At 44.1% G+C, this 5000-nt stretch overlaps 1 long non-coding RNA gene across 4 annotated transcripts in view; it reads right to left on the bottom strand.

Annotated features, from left to right (window-relative positions):
• Window positions 1–5000, bottom strand: part of LOC143297330 (uncharacterized) — a 34013-nt gene that overhangs the window by 17800 nt on the left and 11213 nt on the right. Inside the window, exon 1 of one of the 4 annotated variants that reach the window (XR_013057250.1) lies at window positions 1623–1820. The exons of 2 other annotated variants lie outside the window; for them this stretch is intronic. This is a non-coding gene — a long non-coding RNA (uncharacterized LOC143297330). Of the gene's footprint in view, window positions 1–1622; window positions 1821–5000 lie in introns of those variants that run through there. One more of the 4 variants, XR_013057251.1, reaches the window with a different exon arrangement.

The raw sequence follows: 5000 nt of genomic DNA, 5'->3' as shown, positions 1-5000 counted from the left end.
AAAAAGAAAGAGGGGGGTTGGGCGGGGTCCGGGGGGGGAGGGGGGAAAAGAAAAAAAAGAAAAAAAGATGCAACATCAACATAATTATGGTGGTACACAAATACATTTAGGTGTTCGTTTGTTTGCTTTATTTCAGTGATACGATGAAGTGTTATACAATATACGATACGACACAATATCAAAACACAGAAAGACCCGACAAAAGAAAAAAACAAAAACAAAAAGAAACAAACAAACCCAACAACAAAACACAAAAAAAAAAAACACCACCACCAAAGCCCATAAACTGGCAAACACTGACATCGTTCAATTAACATATTTCTTCTTCGTCTTTGCTGCTCCCCACATCTGGAACAACCTTCCTCATCATATCCGTGCATCTCTTTTCGCTCATCACTAAAAACTCATCTTTTTAAAACCTATCTATAAGTGCTCTCAGCTTCCTTGTTCTCCAACACCACCCATGTCAGCTCACTTTGGATGTATGTAGATGTATGTAGAGTGGGAGGGGGAGAGTGTGTGGGGTGGGGAGGGGAGGGGAGGGGGGTGAGTGTTTTTTTTTGAGAAAGAGTGGTCATGAATGTTTTATGTAACGTGTAATATTTTTTTTTCTTTCATGTAAAGCGCCCTGAGCTCTTAGAGGGAAAGGGCGCTATATAAATGTACATTATAATAATAATAATTATTATTATTTCTTGGACACTAAAACAAAGAAAGACAACGAAAAAAGGAGAGTGAAGAAGGAAAGAAAAAAATACGAGCCGAAAAGACAGAAGAGAACGAACAAAAATAAACAATAAAACGAAATGAATAAAACCAAAAAAAACAAAAAACAAAAAAACCAACAACAGTAAAGTGCGTAGCAGCCAGGACGCCTTGATTAGGCGATACTGCTACTACGACTGCTACTGTTACTACTTTTACTACTGCTACTACTACTACCACCACCACTACTACTACTGCTAGTACTATCAAGAACAGCAACAACAACGATGACAACGACGACGACGAATACAACCACCACCACCATAAGAATATTAATCATATAGATGATAACAATACTAATCATCAACATCATCATTACCAAGTACATCTCATAGGACCCGTAGCACATGTAGTAGCTGGTCTTAGCATCTTTCTGGTTTTTTTGTTTGTTTTTTGTTTGTTTGTTTGTTTGTGTGTTTTTGGTTTTTTAACCTAGATGATATCATCGCAATTTCAAGTGCAAAAACATTTTACCTCTGACCCAAGTCACCTGACAGAATATAAACCTTTCACTTGAATCGGATGCCGCCATGTTTTATTTTTCAACATGCGAAAATGATCTTTCAACCAGCTATTTTTCCAACTCTTTCTTTCTATCCTGCTTTGTTTGAAGACGATAATAAAGAAGAATTTTCGGGGGGTCAGAATTTGTGTGTTTAGTCATTGTGTATCGATAAGTCGACCGGTTTTTATTTATTTTATTTATTTTTACTTCTTCTCTTTTTGTTCTTTTGTTTTGTTTGCAGTTATTTGCTTTTGGTTTTTTCAACCTGTGTTATGACCAGTAGTTGCCGATAAAAATAATGCGATCACACACACACACACGCGCGCGCGCGCGCACACACACACACACTTACTGTACTGTAAACTCGTGTGAAACGAACAAGCAGTTATCACCGTAGAAGCTATAGGTGTAGGTCCGTCCAAAATACACGTTAGGTGTTTTAACTCCCGGCGCCCAGTCCAGCGATAAATGGGCCTCAACTTGCAGTACACTCACTCCGCGACGGTCCCCACACACACACACACACACACACGGTGAAAACTGGCGGTGAGCTCTCTACACACTCACCTACCTACCCACGCACCCTCCCACCCATCTAGCCACCCGTTGTCACGTCATGTGGACTCGACCCCACCCACCCCATTGCCAAGTCAAGTCACGGGTACGGCCGTTGATCGGTCGACGTTCCCACCCCACCCCACCCCATCTCCTCTATCTACCCAACCCCACCTCTTCTATTGATCCCCTCAACCCCCCCACCCCTTTCCTTCCAACACCCCCACCCCCCCTGCTATCCCCCCCCCCCCCCCCACACACACACACATTTCCTCACGCATAAATAAATACAAATTCAACCGCGTCGCTCTTCACCTTTAGAACTGATTGTCGCCCGGACGACCGTGTAGATAAAACGGTCATGGCAATGCAAGATTCTGTTTGTCGACGTGCATGCAACGATTTCAGTTCGCGTGAAATGAGACTCTCATGTCAACGAGGAAAAAACCCCAAACAACCAAACAAAAAACAAAAAACAAAAAAAACAACAACAAAAACCACCCAACAACAACATGTAAACTGTTCTATCAAACAAACAAAACAAAAAACCTTGCATGTAAACCGATACATACGTACAGATTTAGAAAGAGAGAAAATATGTTTAGAGAGAGAGAGAGAGAGAGAGAGGGAACACACACACAGATAGAAACACACACACACACACACACATACACACACACACAAACACACACACACACAAACACACACACAGATAGGAACACACAAACACACATACTACCACACACACACACACGCGCGCGCGCACGCACGCACGCACATACACAGTGAGAGAGAGAGACAAATAATAGCCAAGAATATCCCATCCACTGCCAAGTCCTACTAAACAAAAAAAAGAAAAAAAAAAGAAGTCGAAAAGGAGAAACAAGACAAAGAGAAATAAACATTAACAACATGAGACCTCTCCAGAGGGGCCAGTAAAATCGACCATGTCACTTTTGGCGAGGATGAATTTTTGTTTATACACTGTAACCAAATACACTACAATACAATACACTACAATACAACAAACACAACACTGCAATACAAAGCACTATGCATTACAATACTATTGTATGATAGACGGTCGTGTCCGACTATGACCATCAGAACAGCAGAGGAGGCAAATGCTGTCCCGACGATCTGGGCTAGGATTACTGGAGCCTGACTGTCTTGCCAAAGTTACATCCCCCACTCTCTCGGCCAAGAGGGTTTTAGGACAGTCAGCTGTTGGGATGGGCCCCAAAGGCCAACTAGCCTCCAATGCTGCAGCGCTAAGAGCCAGTGCGTTGTTGCCTCCTAGTTTGAGAGTCATAGTCCTTCACAAAAGACTAAGCTGTAAATGACTTGATCATTGATCACACACCTTTCACTTTGCTGCTGGCCCCAACTTTAACTCACTCAGTACGGCCAGTCCTCTCTTCTCCTCTACACAGACCCCTCGGATGTCCAGTGGGTGTCTGAATGACCCAACCTTTAGCTTCCGTCGTCAGAATTGTGGTATTCTTTGTCAACATTCACCTCTTCAGTATAAGAACCTTCCGCTTGCAATATTTTGATGATGGTAATTGGGGTGAAACGCTGCTAACGTCGTCTATTTCGCCTTTCGTATGGAGAGAGTTAAGCTTTATGTCAATCTGTGATATGAGCCGAGCACAGGGCCATTGCAGTGCACTGCAGTACAGTAAAGTATGAACTCATTATAACAATTCAACGCCAATACAATGCAACACAAGACAAGACAAACTCAGTACAACATATCACCACAACACTATGAAGCATCACGCAACCACAGAGTTTCCTGTCAACACATCTCATTCGATCATTTCTTTTAAAAACCGTCTGAATCATCAAGGGTAGGCGCGGTGGCCGGGCGGTTAAAGCCCTGGACTCTCGCCCGAGATTCCTGACTTTGATCCCCGGTTTAGGCGCATCTGGCGAGTTAAGGGTGGAGACTGATTACTTTTTAAGATCTCCCAGGTCAACAAATGTGCAGACCCGCTAGTCCCTTCTTGTGAATATGCATACATAATATGAAACAAGCACGTAATCCACGTCAGCGTCCGGCGGGTTATGGAAACAAAAAACATACCCAGCATGCAACCCTCCCCACCTACGCCCCAGTCCGCCCGAAAACAGCGTGTGGCTGCCTTCGTAGCGGGATAAAAAAGAAAGAAGAAGAAAAGAAGTCATATACACAAAAGCCCAGAAACCTGGAAGTACACTCAGCAATTTTTAGCTCGTTCAGATATTTCTCTCTCTCTCTCTCTCTCTCTCTCTCTCTCACACACACACACTCACACACACACGCACACACGCACACGCACACACGCACACACACACACACACTTCATCCTGTCCCCCATCCTCGTCCTCTCGTGTCCTCTCAACCCCTAGCCTTCCTCATTCTATACAAAGAAATCTTAACTTAAAATACGTCTCTAAAATAACTGTTTTCTCTGAAGTTATGGCCACCCGAATTTCCCAGACTGGGAATCGTCTGCTCAATTGACGGGTGTAATGGCCGCATGGTTAAAGCGTTGGACTTTCAACCTGAGGACCCGGGTTCGAGTCTCGGTAACGGCGCCTGGTGAGTAAAGGGTGGAGATTTTTTCCGATCTCCCAGGTCAACATAATTATGTGCAGACCTGCGTGTGCCTGAATCCCCCTTCGTGTGTATACAGCAAGCAGAAGATCAGATACGCACGTTGAAGATCCCGTAATCCATATCAGCGGACGGTGGGTTATGGAAACAAGAACATTCCCAGCATGCACACTCCCGAAAACGGAGTATGGCTGCCTACATGGCGGGGGTAAAGACGGGCATACACGTAAAGATCCCGCTCGTGTGCATACGAGTGAACGCAGGAGTTGTACCCCACGAACGATGACGATGACGACGACGAAGACGAAGACGAAGAAGAAGTCTCCACAATTGAGTCCATGGTCAGCTACGCTTGCGTGGCTTTGAAGGTTGTCTTTAATGGACGCCAATATTTCATTTGGTTTTTTTCTTTTCCGAGCAGACTCAACAGAAATATGTAGGACGTGCAAAACAAGAAAACACGAATATACAGGTGACTAGGTGTGTGTGTGTGTGTGTGTGTGTGTGTGTGTGTGTGTGTGTGTGTGTGTGTGTGTGTGTGTGTCTGTCTGTCTGTCTGTCTGTCTGTCTGTG

This window comes from Babylonia areolata, chromosome 22, assembly GCF_041734735.1.
Source record: "Babylonia areolata isolate BAREFJ2019XMU chromosome 22, ASM4173473v1, whole genome shotgun sequence".
NCBI lineage: Eukaryota > Metazoa > Mollusca > Gastropoda > Neogastropoda > Buccinidae > Babylonia > Babylonia areolata.
Note: the sequence above shows the minus strand (reverse complement) of the source record. Positions and strands in the feature narration are given on the sequence as shown.